The sequence below is a fragment of the Cervus canadensis genome, chromosome 3, assembly GCF_019320065.1.
Source record: "Cervus canadensis isolate Bull #8, Minnesota chromosome 3, ASM1932006v1, whole genome shotgun sequence".
NCBI lineage: Eukaryota > Metazoa > Chordata > Mammalia > Artiodactyla > Cervidae > Cervus > Cervus canadensis.
In genome coordinates, this window is record NC_057388.1 from 84,306,420 (window position 1) to 84,326,228 (window position 19,809).

A 19,809-nucleotide genomic window follows, 5' to 3' on the forward strand; every position below is an offset into this window, starting at 1 on the left:
GAGACATTGAATTTTGCTCTTTTCCTCTTACATTCATAATTCTGAGATTCAGCCTTATCCATACATATAAGTCTAATTTGTCCTTTTTATGAGTATGCTCTAATTAATTTTTTCATTCCTATATTGGTTAACATTTGTGCTGTCTCCATTCTTTTTACTCTTAAACGTAAGCATAGAAGTTTCCTTGTGCCCACATGCAAGAGCTCCTCTAGGGTTTATACTTAGGCATGATATTGGTTTGGTCAGAAAGTTTGTTTGGATTTTTCTGTGCCATCTTACAGAAAAACCCGAACAAACTTTTAGGCCAGCTTAACGTTTCAGGTTCATAGGACATTAACACCATCAGCTTTCTCCTCCAAGAGAAGGTTGTGAGAGCCCCCACTTTCTTCCTATCCCCTCAAAAAGTTGTTTGAATATTGTCTTTCTCACTCATTGTTGCCTGTCCAGTGGAGATTTAATGCATTTCATTGCTACTATAATTTGCAGTCCTGTACTTATTAATGAGGTTGAGCATCGTCCACATTTTACTGGTACCTGGATTTTGTCTTTTGTGACATTCCTGAGACCATCCTAGAACGACAACGGGTCTTACTACTACTGTACCACAGTCTGCTTCCAACTTGTGGCTTGATTTTTAGTTTGCTGATGGTGTCCTTATTGGTTCAGAAACATAAAACATTTAGAAATACTAACCATTACTGTCTTTTATACTTTTGCTTCTTGAGTTTTGCTTATTAAATCTTTCCTACTCCAATGTCATAATCACATCTTTCCCAACATGCTTTTCAAAGTTTTCACTATTTAGTTTTCATACTGAGGTCTTTGTTATGAAATATATTTTATATATAATATGAAGAGAGATACATAATTTTATTTTTATCTATATGAGTTGTTGGGCTTCCCCAGCAGCTTAGTGGTAAGAATTAGCCTGCAAGGGAGGAGTCGTGGTTTCTTTCCCTGGGTTGGGAAGATCCCCTGGAGGAAGGCATTGCAACCCACTCCAGTATTCTTGCCTGGAATATCCCATGGACAGAGGAGCCTGGTGGGCTACAGTCAATAGGGTCACAAAGAGTCAGACATGACAGAAGCAACTGAGCCCGCACGCGTGAGTTGTGAGTTTCAGTCCCATTTACTGACTAGCCCACCCCACTCCTACCATTTGTAATGAGAATTCCTCTTATTTAACAAACTCCACATAAAGTTATGTACACTTCCCTGTGTTCAGTTCTGTTTCATTGGTCTATTTAGCTATCCTTGTACTAACATCATGCTATTTTTATTTCTACAGTTATATAACTTAATATCTGGTATGGTAGCTATTCTCTATGCCTCCTGCATTGGCAGGTGGGTTTTTTACCACTAGCACCACCTGGGAAGCCCATGCAATAGCTATAATATTTGTTAGCAACCTCACCTTTTATATGTAGACTTAACTAATCTACAAATAATACCAAATTTATTCCTTTCAAACAGCCATTTGTTTCCCTTGTCTTATTTCATTGTTAAGTACTTCCAGTACAGTGCTGACTAAAAGAGGTGATCCATGTCTTGTTTTGATTTTGAAGGGAATACTTTTGATATTTTGACATTAGTATTTTCTATATTGTTATTAGTTAATATTTATTATATTAAGGAAGCTTATTTTCTATTTCTAGTTTGCTAACAGTTTTAATAATGAATGATGATTACATTTCATCAAATGTTTCTCCTGCATCCATTGAGATAAATATCTTTGTCCTTAGTTATCTTAATTTCATAAGTTATTTTAAAATTTTTCTAAATGTTAAGCATTCCTGAGATAAGCCTTATACTATGCTATAGTATTTTTATTTTTAAGGTAGTGTTGAGTTCAATTTGTTAAGATTTTCTTTGGGATTCTTGGATATATGTTCATAAGTATTCAAAAATCAGTTTATTAGAAAGGCTTTCACTGACCATCCTTTTTAAAGGACGACCTTTCCTAATCCATTACTCTATTCTCTCACTCTCTATTTCTTTACACATTTTGAAATGAAAAAAAATAAAATAAGGATATCTAGAGAGACAGGAGAAATACAATGAAAATACGTAATGGGCATTGTTCTCAAAGTGGTAGGCTGAACAACTGAGGTAGCCAGCTTCGAGAGTGGTTTAGGAAAATTCTGGTGGAGGGGCTTCCTGTGCTTGTCTGAAAGGATACCTCCTTCATAAGTAGCCCCTGCTTAACCTGAAGGATGATGCCTTCCAACTTGGATGTGCCATTCTTTGGCTGGGTAAGTAAAGACTTACTGTGACCGTGAATAAAATCACAGACTTTCAACCACCTGGAACAATGTCAATCATATATCTTTTGGGAAACACGTTTCTTATCTGTAAAACAAGGATGCTCCTACGTGCTCTCAGCTCTGCCCACCCAAGTTGTTATAATGATTGCAAAGGTATGAAAAGACTTTATAAATATATGTTTGTGTTGTTTTTATTAGTTCAACTGTTTGTTGCTATTAGCAAAATTTAAATGCCACAAAGAACATAAAAGTTTTGAAGGAGATCATACTTGATAAATAAAAGTCTAAAGTAATAGGCTTATTATATTTTTTAAAAGTTAGAAAGCATTCACTACAAAAAAAGAAAAAACTGTCTTTCAATTTTTTCCCAAAACTTATCTCATTTGTAACTACAATTTTTTAAATGGGAATAGTCACAATTTATCTGTTTCTATAATTTCTGTTTTAGAAAAATAGATCAGAAAAGATGTTGGCTAATCATTGTCTGTTTACATCAGAAACAGTTTATCTGTGCAAGGACTGATTTGAACATGGATTTTTCTGTGTCAGCATCCCACAGAGTTTATAATATACAATACTGACTTTACATACAAAAGAGAACATGTAAATTATCACCTGCCTCAGCATTTCTGTACTGTCTATTACACTTCACTTAGTGTTTGGTGTGCTAAAATAAGGCTCATTGCAAAATAAGAGAAATTACTATTTCAGGTTCTAAGATACATCACTGAACAAGAGAAGTTTTACTCAGCACCCAATGCACTTTAGTAATTTTTCTTTCCTTTTATTTGGCTTCATACAATTCAAAAGGACTGCTTTCTAAAAGAAACTGTAACATGCAACCAACAGATGATTATGCTCTGAAAGTCAGACTATGTCTTTTTGCAAACAGTTTGTTGTTGCAAACTCTGTCCCTAAATTACACATTGTTCATTTAGGTGCCTCTATCGACTACCTGCTCCATCTTGTTCCTGTGCCCCGTTGAGAGCCCAGCTAGATCTGATGAATGGGAACAAATGGTACTGTGTGGGATAAAACACCAATATGATGGAAAATCAATGAGAATCTTGAAAATCAACTATCAGTGTTAACATTTTTAAATTTTAAATGAATCAACAATAATAAAAATAGTCCTTTAACTATGACAGAAAAAAATGTAGCCGCTGGGCTACATAAAATGTGTTTAAAAAATCTACTCTATATTGCATGATCAAGTCTTTTTTGATTGGAAAGAAACTTAAACGTAAAAAAGGATCATACTGAAGATTCATTGACACATATATAAATAAATGCTCTAACCTTTCTCAGCTCTGTAGAGGTAAATTCTCTGTGAAATTCAGTCCCACCTTTTGGTGAAAATCCATTGAGATGCAGAAGTTCTTGGCTGGCACCTAGTCAAGGTGATATGTTAATAGCAGGAGACCCAACCACTTTGGGCTTTTGTCCTCTGCTGCTGCTGCTGCTAAGTCGCTTCAGTCATGTCCGACTCTGCGGCCCCATAGACAGCAGCCCACCAGGCTCCCCCATGCCTGGGATTCTCCAGGCAAGAACACTGGAGTGGGTTGCCATTTCATTCTCCAATGCATGAAAGTGAAAAATGAAGGTGAAGTCGTTCAGTCATGTCCGACTCTTAGCGACCCCATGGACTGCAACCTACCAGGCTCCTTTGTCCATGGGATTTTCTAGGCAAGAGTACTGGAGTGGGGTGCCATTGCCTACTCCTTTGGTCCTCCATAACTTGTCAAATAGTACAATTTCCCTAGCAATGACATCATACTAGTTTTAAATGCTGTAAATAATCAGAATAGGCAGAACATTTCAACAGTTATTCAAAGAAAATGTAATATTATAAAGATATATATTTTACTTCCTTATTCCATTACTTGGATCCAAACTGTATCTGGTATCAATAAGACTCCTCCTAAGACTCTTCTAAACAAATCACACCCCCCAGTCAACTTTTGCCCCATCTCTGGCCTTGCATTATTCTTTAAGTCTGTTTTCTGTGTAACATTGATACTCAATAATACTCAAATATTAAAACAAGGCAAGCCAAACCATAGCAAATCTTGATTTAACCTTTTAAGAAACTAGTAAGTGAAGTAAGTCAGAAAGAGAAAAATAAATATCCTCTATCAGTGCATAAATATGAAATCTAGAAAAATGGTATACAGATGAACCTGTTTGCAGGGCAGGAATAGAGGTGCAGATGTAGAGAATGGACTTGTCGACACAGAGGGGAAGAATGGAGGAGAACAAATTGAGAAAGTAGCATTAATATATACACACTACCATGTATAAAATAGCTAGCTAGTGGGAACTTGCTGTATAGTACAGGGAGCTCAGCTCAGAGCTTTGTGATGACCTAGAAGAGTGAAATGGGCAGTAGATAGGAGGGAGGCTGAGGAAAGAGTGTATGTATGTATACATATGGCTGATTCATGTTTCTGTTCAGCAGAAACTAACACAACATTGTAAAGTGGTTATCCTCCAACTAAAAGTAAAATAAAAATGTTAAAATACTAGGAAATTTGAATTTTTAGCTAACTAGAATGTAACTTTTCTATACAAAGTAAAGAAGAGCACACATTTTGATATGAAAAGTGAAACACTGATATTGTTAGAAGGATTTTTTTTAAAAAAGAATGCATCATTGATTTGGCTCTCTTGGCAAGCTATTAAATGTTAGCTCCAGCAAAGAAATCGATTCAATGGACTCATCTAAGCCTTGAATCTTGCCACTTTTAGCCATTATTTTCTTGACTGGTAGTTGAAATGCAAGTGGTGCCAAAACTAGATTTGCTTTGTGAGAGTCATAAAACTCTACCCCAAAGATTAGTCAACAAAGAAGAAACAATGGACTATCAGTGCAATCTTTCTGATATTTTTCACTTTTTTTAGAAGGAGGTCTGCTTTATATTTATTTTTAACAGTATTTGGAGAGGGTGGGATTGGGTATTATCACTACAACAAATTGGCTTGATAACATAGATATTTTGAATGGTCAAATTAATAAAATGTTAAGATATGGCCCAAAGTCATCAAACTTGGATACTTGAGGCTACTATTTCTTTGTTGTCGTTCAGTTGCTAAGTCATGTGCGACTCTTTGTGACCCCCGTGGACTGCAGCACAGAAGGTTTTCCTATCCTTCAGTATCTCCCAGAGTTTGTTCAAACTCATATCCGTTGAGTCGGTGATGCCATCCAACCATGTCATCATTTCTCTCCCCCTTCTCCTCCTGCCCTCAGCCCTTCCCAGCATCGGGGTCTTTTCCAATGAGTCAGCTCTTTGCATCAGGTGGCCAAAGTATTAGAGCTTCAGCATCAGTCCTTCCAATGAATATTCAGGACAATTTCCTTTAGGATTAACTGGTTTATTCTCTTTGTGGTCCAAGGGACTTGCAAGAGTCTTCTCCAGCACCAGAACTTGGAAGCATCAGTTCTTCAGTGCTCAGCTTTACTTATGGTCCAACTAGTTCCTTAGTGTTTTGCATTTCCAGGTTCACCCATTCATGAACTCAGTCTCCTTCTCTGAGCATCCACTTTTAGGAGAAGGGAAGTCTTTCATTTCCACTTCAGATCAGAAATAAGCCAATTATCTCCTCTTGTAATCAAGAAAGGACATTTAAGTGATAATATGACCCGGACCCCTTGCAGTGGTCTACTATCTGTCTAAGAGGGACTCCTCATGGTGATCCCTTTTAGGCAAGTAGTCTGGGATAGTTTCCCTGGATTTCCATTGATGAATATATTGGACTTCATAAAAGAATCTTACTTATAAAAATAAGAGAATTGGACTGCTAAAAAGAACTTAAAGATGAATAATCCAATACAACCTCTTCATTTTTAGAAATAAGGCAACGGTGGCCAAAGTGGGTGAGGTTATTTGCCCGATATTATGGACTAAAATCCAAGTTCTTTGAAAGTGAAGAGAAAGGGCCACAGATCAGTGGTTCAGAGAGGCTTCCTGAAGGAGGTGGATAATTATAGGGTAGAATGGTAAGAGTTATTTACTGATGTGAAGGAGGAAGAACCTATGCTGTAAGCAGAGGGACAGACTCCAGCCAAGATGGGGAGAAGAGAAAAATAATGAAGTGTACAGAACAAGCAGTTCAGTGTTGCTAGGAACAGAATATGAGGATTTTTGTTCTTAAAAAAGAGCTTGAAAAAAGTGAAAGTATTAGTCGCCCAGTCATGTCTGACTCTTTGCAACCTCATGGACTATAGCCCGTCAGGCTCCTCTATCCATGGAATTCTCCAGGCAAGAATACTGGATTGGGCTGCCATTCCCTTCTCCAGGGGATCTTCCCAACCCAGGGATCGAACCCAGGTATCCTGCATTGCAGGCAGATTCTTTACTGTCTGAGCCACAAGGGATAATGAAAAAAGAGCTTAATGTCAATTTTATTTTATGAAGAGTGCGTAATTACAATACTTAGGCATATTTGACTCAGAGATCTACTTACTCTGTGATATCTAAATATATATATTTATCTTTCATTTATTCAGCAGTACTTGGACTTCCCTGGTGGTGCAGCAGATAAAAATTTTCCTGCCGGTCCAGGGGACATGGGTTCAATCCCTGGTCTGAGAAGATCCCACATGCCTCAGGGCAACTAAGCCCATGCACACAATTACTGAGCCCTTGCACCCTAGAGTCTGTTCTCCACAACAAGAGAAGCCACCACGGTGAGAAGCTTGCGCACTGCCAGAAAGAGTAGCCCCGCTCACCACAACTAGAGAAAAGCTTGCATGCAGCAGCGAAGACCCAGCACAACCAAAAATATAGATTAAAACAAACAAAAAAGACAATACTTATCGCTTTTCTCCTCTGCACCAGGAATGGTGCTTTGTGTACTAGATGTATTGTTGCTGCTCTTGAGTCACCAAGTCATGTCCAACTCTTTGCGACCCCATGGACTGTAGCCTGCCAGGCTTCTCTGTCCATGGAATTCTCCAGGCAAGAATACTGGAGTGGGTTACCATTTCCTTCTCCACGGGATCTTCCCAACCCAGGGATTGAACCCATGTCCCCTGCTTTGCAGGCAGATTCTTTACCACTGAGCCACCTTTAGATATACAGTGGTGAATGAAACAGTTATGATCGTTTCCTCAAGGGACTCACACTGTAACAGAGTCAAGTACACAGGCATTTAATTGGAATATATGATGACAAAGTCAGCTCTAGAATAGGGAAAGAGGGGGTTGCTTATGAAAACATAAAGAGATGTTTTACTCTGACTGGAGGAGGGGTCAAAGTAGATGCCTTTGAAGAAGAAGGTTCTAAACTGAGACCTGCAAGTGAATGTGGGGGAGGTGGGGAAGGAAGGAGAGCAGGGGAGAGGTGGGTTGGACATCCAGGAGAAACTAGGGCAGAACTAAAATTCAGTGTAATAGACTTATAATAGTGGCAATAGTACTGTGAGGCTGAGAACAAAGTTGAAGGTAGACTGGGGAGAGACAGGCCAGAGAGACAATAAAGGGATGCATTTTGAATAAACTTGACAGCCAGTGATTTTCAGAGGTTGGACCCCTGCAAGGAGTCCTTACGGATGCCCTGAGAGCATGGTGGGTGTGACTGGAGGCCGCAGAAGCTGATTGGAACTTTGACCCATTCTTTGTCTCTGCTTCTTTTCACCAGTCACTGGTTTTTTTTTCTTTCTTTCCAGCATCCCAGCTATTTTTGCACCTAAATATGGTATAAAATGCACCTGCTGACTCATTACACATTAGATAAGTCAATCTTTAGAAGGAGAAAGTTATTGACTTCCCTTTTTTAGTTCCAATATTCCAGTAAAGGACCCAACATGGTCAGATAGTCATACCAACTCTCTCAGATGTGGTCAGAAGGCATGCCCAAAACTGAAACAGACAACTTCCACAAATACCTGGGTGCTTACCTGGTGGTTCAGCAGTAAAAGAATCCACCTGCAATGCAGATGTGGGTTTGATCCCTGGCTAAAGAAGGTCCCCTGGAGAAAGAAATGGCAATCCTCTCCAGTATTCTTGCCTGGGAAATCCCATGGACAGAGCCTGATGGAATACAGTCTGTGGGGTCTCAGAGAGTCAGACACAACTGAAGCAACCTAGCATGCATGCACACATACAGATTGTGTAACTATTTTTGCCAAGTCGCTTCAGTAGTGTCTGACTCTTTGCGACCCCTCAGACTACAGCCCTCCAGGCTCCTCTGTCCGTGGGATTCTCCAGGCAAGAATACTGGAGTGGGTTGCCATTTCCTTCTGTAGAGGATCTTTCCAACCCAGGGATCAAACCTGCATCCCTTTTGTCTCCTGCATTGGCAGGCGGGTTCTTTACCACTAGTGCCACCTGGGAAGCCCAGAACTATTTTTAGTGCTCACTAATTCAACAAATATTCTGATTGTTATGCCCAAGACAGTGCAGTGTGCTTCCATGTACATTAAAAAAAGAAAAAAGAGATTTTATATAATGGAAGCTCAATATGCCTATTGTCCTAGGTTTAGAAAAGGTTGCGTTTGGTGGTTTTAAACCAAGAAATATGAAATAGACTATGTAAAAGGTGAAATGAAATAATATAGCTAAAAAATTTATCTGATGAAATCACCTTTCCCTGAAAAATAAGGGGGGCAAATGCATTAACTTTAAAAATTGGCAAGAAAAATAAGAAAACAAAAATGACAAGGGGAATTCTTAGGATTTAAATTAAAGCTTGCTGTTTTAATCTGTAATCAATATCCTGAAAATTCTTCCTGTTTTTGTTTTTTTTTTTACTAAAACCTGTACATTGAAACAAAGCCTGACATATTTTCTCACTGCATGTCTGCAGCAATGCGTGGCTGCTAATGACAGCATTTGCTCAGAGTCTTCCCTGTAGGAGATCTATAGCCTTTGAGGTGGAGAATTTTCTGTAACAGCCGACCTGCCACAGCTGATCTGTCAGGGGGAGTCAGACAGGCATTCTGCTCCCCGAGGACAACAAGAAAACAAACAAAAATTGAGCAAAATGCAAATATTTTCATCAAAGGCACTTGGCAAATGCTTCCCCAAGGAATCAAAAGAGGGGCAGGAACAAACTGCACTTCATTCATGGAAATCTTTACATTTCAATATTCCAAACATAAACCCTCTATTAACATCTTCTGACATTCAGTTGCACTAATACATGAGCTTGAAATCTGGCCAACATTACATGCTTTCACACACTGCTTTGTATTACTTTTTACCCTTTTTACAGGTATTTATCAAGCTCCTCGGGCTTCCCTTGTGGCTCAGATGGCAAAAATCTGCCTGCAATGTGGGAGACCTGGGTTTTATCCCTGGGTCAGGAAGGTCTCCTGGAGAAGGGCATGGCTACCCACTCCAGTATTCTTGCCTGGAGAATTCTATGGACAGAGGGATCTGGCAGGCTACAGTCCATAGGGCCGCAAAGAGTTGGACACAACTGAGCAACTAACACTTTGACTTTCATCAAGCTTGTACTACTCCAAAACAGTGCTGGGCTCTGGGGAGATGTAATGGTGAACAGAAACGGACAAAGACTCTCCCTCATCAACTCCACAGTCTAATGGTGATGGAGAGGCAGGCACTGAGGTATTTGCACAAGCAAATGTGAAATTGCAATGGAGATGAATCTGATGGTGAGCTGTGTGATGCTTAGATTCCATGGTTGGAGTACTTTTACAAATCCTGAAGGTCAAAGAAAACTTCTACAAAGAGACTGTGAAGAATTCCTAGAAGTTAACTACTCACAGAAGTTAACTCTTCTGTCTGCTTCAGACAGAAGAACATCATGTCTTAAAGGCATGGGGGCAGGAGAGGGTATAATCAGTTGAGACACTAGACAGAGGTCACCGTGGCTAAAGCTGACAGTGCCAAGGCATTGTTGAATGCTATGGGGCTAAAAAGCTGTGATGGAACCAGATCCCGAAAGACCTCTATAGGCACAGTAAAGAGATTTGTCTCTATCCTGAGAGCTATATAAAGTCAACAGAGGACTTCCCCAGTGGTCCATTGGTTAAGACTCCACCCTTACAAAGCAGGAGTTGCAGGTTCTATCCCTGGTTAGGGAATGAAAATCCTGCATGCAGCAAAAAACAAATAAAGAGCAGAGGAAAATTATTACAAATAAATAAATAAATAAAGCCAGTGGAGCATTTCAGTTGTGTGTGTCCATGAGTGCTGTGTATTTGCTGGTAGTGAGGTGTCATGCTATTTGAGTGGCATGGCATGTTCAGATTTGCATTCATATTCTATACTTTCATCACTTCCTAATTTTACCAACAGACAACAGTCCTTCTTAACCGTTTCTTTACATTATAAGAGAAATTGGAGTTGAATATAAAGTGGTTTTATATCTGAGCTTAGTCACTCATCATGTCTGACACTTTGCTACCCCATGGACTGTAGCCCGCCAGGCTCCTCTGTCCATGGAATTCTCCAGGCAAGAATACTGGAGTGGGTAGCCTATCTTTCTGCAGGAGATCTTCCCAACCCATAAATCAAACCTACTGCATTGTAGGTGGATTCTTTACCTGATGAGCGACCAGGGTTTTACATCTAGATTGTGGAAAACACAAACATGGCATTGTATATAAAGAAAATATTAAAGCAGTATATGTAAAAACACTATCACAACCTTAACATGTTTCATTTGTAATGTAATGCAATCGAATGGCTTTCTAATGTATGATTTGCATTAAAAAATAGTATAGTTTGCTATTCCTAACATGAAGAAATTACAGAGAAAGCTCATATAAAACCAATTTAATAATTGAATAATCACCTTTAAGCACGCACTCTGTTGTTCCTGAAAAAAAAGAATGAATAAAATATATAACTACCAATATTAGTTACATTCAAAGATGAAGTGTTCATTTTTAGGAAACTCAAGATACAGTAAATATACAAGAGGTTGGGAATATAAGAAATCTGAATGTACCCTAAGTACAGTATATTAAACAATAATATACAGAATAAAATAATAATAATAGTTTACTGTTATGAGTGACTTCAGCAATAAAGAGAACCCAGCCTACGGCACTTATATCCTTTTTTGCCATTTTAGTCGTGCCCGACTCTTCGTGACCCCGTGGACTGTAGCCTACCAGGCTCCTCCGTCCATGGGATGTCCCAGGCAAGAGTACTGGAGTGAGTTGCCATTGCCTTCTCCACTAATATAGCAATATAACCAATATTATTCATGTCACAGAATTCTAGTTTTTAATTGATTGGGTGCCCATCATGGGCTGGGTACTTTAAAAGTTTCCATATAGAATCTTTGTGAGCTAGTTGTTTGCAGGAGGGACCCTCCTAGAGCTTGAAGCCCAGGCCTGCTGAAGCCTGAGTGTGGGTAATAGAAGCTCGCTTCATCCCACCTCCACATAAACACTCGGAAAGGTGCTAATTTTGTTTTGTTGCTAGTTATTTGCACCTAGTCAGGAGGCAGGCATCTAGCCAGAGTCTCCAGGCTGATACCAGTAGCAGGGTATTAACAAACCCTTGAAAATGGGAAAGGAAGCATCTCCCACCTAGAAGGATCCTCACTCCCTCCAGGCAGCAGCCTGTGAAGCTGCATAATCTCACTGAAATGCTGCGAAGTATGAAAAACCATAAGCTCACTGAAACCTCACTGCGTAAACCTCTGCTTTATGTAACTGTTCTCTGTTCTTCCAGTCGCTGTAAATTTCCTTACCATTTGCTGCTAAAACTTTCTATCTTTCTGTCAATCACATTACCATTCCATTGTGACACTGTAGAAATTATTACATTCATTTTAGAAATGAAGACACAGAGGCTCTGAGCTTTATAGTAACTCATTCAAATTAACAAGCGACAGTGTTGATGTCCCGATAACACAGCCAAGGTCTTTGTGATGTAACTATTGGAAAAGGTCAGGGAGGCTTGATGGAACAGTTATAGGACAAGCACTGTGAAAAAAAAAAAGTTTCACAAATGTGTACCTGTGACACTGAATGGAGAGAATTTAGGTTGTTCCTTTTCATGTTATACATAAAAATCATATGATCATATGAATGTATTTACTTTACCATCAAATTGTAAGTTCTATGAACATGGGAAATCTGTCATTCATCTGTATAAGGCCAGTATCAAGCAAATAGCCCTTGTACATCATAGTCATGCAGTATGTACTTAAATTTCTAAATTTTCAAAACCCATTTGACCTGAAATATTTCATCATTTAATTAAGGTGAAAAGATGTAGTTTGGCATTTGGGGGATATAGAAAAGCGATGTTTCTTTGAGGGATGTTTTGGGTGAGATTTACATGTAAATTGGTGGACTTTGAGTAAAGCAGATTGTCCTCCATACAGTGGGTGGGCTTCATCCAATCAGTTGAAGGCCTGAATAGAACTAAAGACTGACCCCACCCCCCCAAGCAAGAGGGAATTTTACCAGCGGACTTCAACCCCAACAGGTGGACCATGCTGGCAGCTAATTAGTATGCTCCTGTCTGGAAATCCCTGCACCTGCTGTTCCCACCTGGGCTCCAGCAGAAGAGCAATTAGGAAATAGTCTAAGGAGATACTGCAACTGCTTACAATGCTTGGAGTGTGATATTTACACTGAGTTTGAGCTGGATTTTTATCAAGTATCAGATTTAAAACAAAGATAAGTCCACTCAGTTTTGGCCACCCAAAGAAGCAGAGAAGCACTTCTATACTAAATTTTCATCTCCATGAGGTCAGAGGCTGTGGCAGCTTTTTGTTAACCAGTCATATCCTTGAAGTCCAGTTCCAAGCCTGGCTGGCACTTTAGTGGGCATTGAAAAAATGCTTATTAAACGAATGAATACATGAGGTTGCTGTGTCCACCAGGTTTCCAACAGGATACAGATGATACACCTGATCTGGGGTAATTTGAGGAGAGTTTATTTATCAAAAATCTAATTAAAAGATATAAATGAGCTTTTCGGCAATGATAATCCAGTGCATCACAACTAGAGAGTAGCCCCCACTCACCACAACTAGAGAAAGACCATGTGCAGCAACAAAAACCTAGAGCAGCAAAAAAAAAAAAAAGATAAAAATTAAATGAGGTGCTGGGGAAGTGAAAGGACAGGCCAGGAAACCAAGGTGAAGAGCTAGTGGGAGGAGAGTTACCAAAACCCAGAAGCAGAGTGAGTCACTCTGCACAGAGCAGTAACCTTCTTCCTGCATCTTCTTAGAATTCCCATTTGTTGAGCCAGCCTGACTTGAGGAAACAGGATCTCTGCCGAGGATGTTTATGCAAATTAGCCTCAAGGGGGCGTGGTCAGTGGAGAAGAGGGTGGAGCCTGGACCCTGAAGCGCAAACAGAAACACTGCATTGTTGTCTTTATCGGGAGGCCTGCATTGCTTTCCTGACCAGATAACAGATTAATAACACACAGTGCAGTGTGCACACTCACACACTCACATGTGCCTGCAAACCTACACATTGCACAGAGCCTTCTTTTAATTACTGTGGTTTGATTGCTGTTTTAAAAGAAACATTGAAACAATTTGTCCTATTTTGAAATTAGAATGGGACACACAATTTTATTAATCTATACACCAAATATTTTTTAAACTACAGGTCCAATTTATATTACTCTCAACGAAAAAGGAAGAAAGGAGATAGACCAAGGGAAGGGAGAGAAGCAAAGAATAGAATAGAAAAGGCAGAGAGACAAACTAAGAAAGAGCTAAAGAAAGGTGATGCAGGAGATTCATGGGTCAGGGAACTTCCAGGAAAGAACCATGTGGGCTAGGGAGAGATTGGGGCGGGGGTGCGGGGGGTCAGTGAGCCAGGTAAGGTGAGGTGAAGATGAGGGGGAGGAGTATGGGGAGGGGGGAGATGTCAGAGGAAGGGAGGGGAAGGAGCTGTAAGACATATCTTTGGACTCAGGAACTAAAGGGTCAGTTATTAGGAGCTGTGCAAAGCTGTAGGACTGCAGGCCAACTGCTGCATCTCCAACTTGAAAAGATGTTGGGGGAAAGTGCTTTGTAAAACATATGTATTAGTTTCTGGAAAAAAATATCCTTGATATTTTGACTTAAGTAATTAAGTCAAAGAAATCCTCCATTCAGTTTGGAAATGAACAAAACATATTTTCGTGGGATAGAAATATGATTTTACATAATTTTCTTTCCTTTTAACTCAAGAAACTTGGAATTAACTTTGTCAGAAGAAAATAGAAGAGCAATATTACCCTCAAACTGTTTTTCTGCTTCCTTTCTTACCCTTTACTTCCTGTTTCATCATATTGCCTTACTGGCCAGGAATGTGCATCTCTGTCTATCTAGATCTGTATCTATCACATAGACATTAGTCTCTTTATAGCTATTTGTACAGATGTATATATGTTATATATTTTATTTTTTCTAATAAATACCATATAAAGTTGAATAATTTTAACTCCTCAGAAAACGTTTACATCCTGAACATTTCACAACTCCATAGCCTAAGACTCAGAGTTGGAAATAAATATCACAGTGAAACAGCTGATTAGTGACAGACCCCAGACCTAGGGGGTCCTCACTTTCCTACTTTTTCCTCTAGGGCACAAACTGTCTCCCTAGATAAAGGTTTTAGTTGAAGACTAGCTAGATGTTAATTTGCCAAAAAATGCCATTTCGTTCCATTTTCCTTATTTTTCTTTGAGAACATATATACCCCTTCAATTATTTTTTGAATGTTAGAAACCTATTGAAGGATGTCATCATTTCAACATGATAACCTATGTTTATAGATGATGTTCTTCTTTCATTTATTTTTGAGAACAAATTGAAGGTGAACTATTTATCATCCTATTACAACTCTGTGTCAACCCTGTTTTTATTTTCAGGGCTGAAAACTTGAAACTAAGAAATGCCCATTGATTTGCTAAAAGCAAGAGCATAGTGCTCTTTGGGCATGAATAACAATTACTGGGATAAAACGATGAGCACCTCAAAGCCTCCATAATGTAGAACACATAAAACTCCTTCAGAAGAACAGGACTAAAGATTATAATTCAATTAAAAATAGACCTAAATGTTATTGATATAGTCACTCAGTCTTAAGGCTGGGGATGCAGGAATCTCCCTCTCACTATTAACTGAAATAAATAAATGTTTCCATGCTGTCAATAATGCTTTAAGTAAAGAAATGAAGCTCATGACAATCATAGTGAAATTTAAAGGAGGATAAAAATAATGATGCTGGAGAATTCTAACTCTTTGAGTTCCCAAAACAGAACCATTCTTTAAAACTTCAACCCTCTTAAGCTTGTGAACTTTTATTTTGTATTTCGAACGATTAATGGGTATGTGAAGGAAGGAATTCAGAAGTTGAACTCTACTGCGTTTTCAGAGTTGTGAAATCCTCCATCCTCTAGAACCCTGTTGTTGTTATTGTCGTTGTTGTTTAGTCTCTAGGTCCTGTCCGACTGTTTGGGGAGCCCATGGACTGTAGCCCTCCAAGCTCCTCTGTCCATGGGCTTTCCCAGGCAAGAATACTGGACTGGGTTGCCATTTCCTTCTCCACGGGATCTTCCCGACCCAGAGATGGAACCTGTGCCTCCTGCATTGGCAGGCGGACAGGGAAGCTCTCTAGAACCCTCCTTAGGAGTAAATGCTGCCTTCATTACTCAGGGAAATCTGGTTAGAAGGCACTCATCCAGTTAGTATAGTTTGGCCTCAGCACATTTAAGATTGCTGGCTGGGAATTCACTAGGATGCACTTACTGGGTTGAAAGTCCTCCTTTTTTTAGTTCTGAGTGGACACTGTAATTTCAGTATTCCTCCAAAGCCATTTGGAATCTCTGAGAACCTCATCAAAACTGAGAAAGGTCCTCCGCCCCCAGTTGGGACAGGTCTAAGTCAGTTTCTCAAGGTCTCTGAACAGGACTCCGCCAAGATGCTGCTTAAATGTGTGGGGCGTTTCCTCTGATTTGGCGGGCTTCTCACACCTTATTTGCTCCTCGAAGATTAAACCAAAATACTGTGGGAAGAGCGCCCTCGCCTGCCTTTCGGGGGGAAATGCACTGCGCCGGATTGGCATTTATGGCTTCTCGCTGCCAAACAGTTGAATTCAATCAGGAGGTTTGCATTTTAGACTGGCTAGATCTTTTTTATATTTATAGCCCTTGATTTGGAAATCCAGGTTTTATATATAAACAAATGCATAACTAAAACATCAACTATAGATCGCATGTATAAACAAAATGTGTAATTTGCACATTGGTTACAAATTTTCTTCAGAAAATCAATTATTTCATATGAGGCGTTGGAATTAAGAGGAATCTGTTCAGTTGTGATTTATGTGCAGTTCCAATCTGATATTGTTTCAGAGGAAATTGTGACAGTTAATCAACATGCAAATGACATGTTTATGGATGAGTTTAAATGAATTTTGACAGATGAACGACTGCCAAGTATTAAAACTTAAAGCCTTAGCCTCGTAATGAAAATGACAGAAAAGACAGGAAGATCTGCCTTACCTGCAGAGATATTGAAGATCAAAGGAGTTTAATTAATACTTGTCAAATAATTTTCACTTATTGATAACAGTTGAAATATAAAGTATAAATGTTCAAAATGCTGGAAACAAGAAAACATTCTTGTATTCAAAACTTCACCTGCCTCTTCCAGCAAAATTCATTGTTGTAAGAGTCATTCTAGAGGTTTTAGACCTGTCTGCAGAATTAAAGTGAGTATAGGTATAGGTAAGCAACCATCCAGTGATAGAACTGTTTTTTCTTTTTTTCTCAGTTCATAAATATTTGAAAATGTACTACTGTTTCTGAGTCTTAATCACGAAAGTTCAGCTTTCATTAGGAACTTTACAATTTTCTGAATAGAAGAAGGGAATTGTTCTGGAAAACTACGAGATTAAAAGATGATCACAAAAGTAATTAATGTTCAGTAATGCCACTCATCTGTGCTTTATCTAATTCTCATCACTCTTCTTTATTGAATTCTCATCACTCATTTGGAAGACCCTCAAATTAATTTGAATTAACACTTACTGAGTGCTCCATAGACATTAGCTGCTATTATGTACAAGGCACTGTGCTGATTGCATTATATTCATTATCTCCTTTTAAACCTCGGGGTTTCAAGAAAATTTAAGCAAACTAAGGTCAAGCAAGTGAAACAACTTGGCCAAGCTCACATTTCAAGGAAGTAGGAAAGATAGATTTTTCAACCAAGTCTTGGCTCTAGATCCCATGTACTTAACCACTACATTGTACATTTCAGACCAAAAAATTTACTATCAATTGATAGTCCTTTGCCATTTCCTGGGTATACTACTGGTTAATGAATTTGATGTGGAACTGAAGTTGGAGGTTAGGTCCAGAATAGCAACTTTGATGCCAAGAAAGAGTTCGAGAAGCATTAAAATGCTTAAGGTAAAAATGCAAAAGGTAAAAATGCAAAATGCTTAAGGTAAAAATGCAAAAGGTAAAAAAAAATTTACCTTTTGATGTGAAAGACAAAAGAAGATCAAAAGAGAAAGAAAGAAAATAAGTGGATATGGGCAGAGATTAACTTAGTGAATGACAGGGCTTCAGTAAGATAGCAGGGGGTTCCCTTGTGGCTAAGCTGGTAAAGAATCCACCTGCAATGCAGGAGACCTGGGTTCACAAGATATGAAGTAGAGAATGGAATGGGTGTTGGAAAATGCAGAATGTCAAAGGAAAAATGTACATTAAAGAAATGTAGCTATGAAGTAGAGGAGAAAAATGAACCAGTACTTGGGAAAGGGGTAATGGAAAGAACAAAGAGAAAGGAGAGGATGGGAAACTAAATTATATTTAGAATTTCTCACAGAATAGGCATTTTTAATATGTTCAATCCATTAATTTCCATATTAACTGCTCTAAGCACAAAATATCTTAAAATATTTTTCTTCATTTTAACAGATGGAGGTGCTAAACAACATTTTGGAACACACTTAGATGATAAAATTTAAAGAGTCAAAACTGGAGCCCACACCTTTGATTCCAAGTGCTGACATATGTTTTAGAACAAGGAAGGAGGCAATTAATAAAGATGAATGGTGTATATGACCTTGAATAGGCATCATTTGGTTGCTCCACTGGAAATATTCTGTATAGTATTTCTAAATTGTAACCATTGTAGTACATATTTATTTTTAGAAAATAGGGGGAAAAAACCATTTTCTAAAATTTCCTACAATTCATTGAAAATATTTGTACTTTTTTATAATTGGAATGTAGTTTTACAAGTCAGGTAGTTATCATTTTTGTGCTTGTTTACTCCATCTTTTAAAGGAAGATCTATGCTTGAAATGGGGTATATCTGATGTCAATATAGGTCTCTGACTCTTTTGGGACTGGAGGAAGAAGAGAGGGATAAATCTAGACTGTGCATTTACTTGGCCAGTTAAGAGATTCAACAGACTGAAGGAAGTGAAGAGGTGCAGACTTTTTCTTTGAAGGTGTTATTTTCTGTTTTGATTGGCAATGGGAAATTCTGTCCAGGATAAACCAAGACACGTTAAATCTGGAGGATGCGTGGTATTCTCTGTGACGTTAGCACCAAGTAACGCCTCAGGCTCCCCAGATGGCGAGCATAAGGATTTCTTTGAGATACCCACTCACCAGGTACCCTTTACTATAAGATGGCCCTTGAAGTTTACCCTTCCCTCTTCTTCCACTTGCTCTACATGGAGTAGAAATTTCAGTTTCTAGAGAGTGATTATCACTGTTCTGTATTTAACTGCACTAGTGAAGAGTTTCTTTCTTTTCTGGTTAAATAATCCACTGGTCATTTTAATAGCAATCTTCATAGAGGGAATTAGACATGTGAAATGTGGCCATCATAAATCTAAGTCCCTTTTGAGGGGACCATCCTTCTACAGTTTTTAAATTGAGGTAGAGTTGATTTACAATGTTGTGTTAGCTTCAAGTGTACGGCAAAATGATTCAGTCACACATACACACACACATTCGTTTCCATTATAGGTTATTATAAGATACTGAGTATAATTCCCTGGGTTATATAGAATGTCATTGTTGTTTACCTATTTTATATGTAATAGTGTGTACATGTTAAAGCCAAACTCCTAATTTATCCCTCAGCCCACCTTTCCCACTTTGGTAACCATAAACGTGTTTTCTATGTCTCTGAGTCTATTTCTGTTTTGTAAATAAGTTCATTTGTATTATTATTATTTTTTAGATTCCACAAATAAGTGATACCATATGATATTTGTCTTTGTCTGGCTTCCTTCACTTAGTATGGCAATCCCTAGGTCCATCCATGTTATTCATCCTCATATATTTTTAATGAAGTAAACTTTAAGCCCTTCAAAACTAGCGAATGTCTTTGGGGAAATCATCTAAGTAATTATGTTTTTGTATATTTGCACACCTAGAATATATTTCAAATTAAGTACATTGTATGAATGCAAGAATCAGATTATAACTGTTTTACCCATTTATTTGTTTTCAAATAAATGGATAAAATGTTTTTGTCTGATATGTAATTATGTGTCACAATTGGACAGGGTCCTGCCTATTTACAGATCTAAACACGGTGGATCCATAATACCTGTTTGCGGATCTATGAAAGAG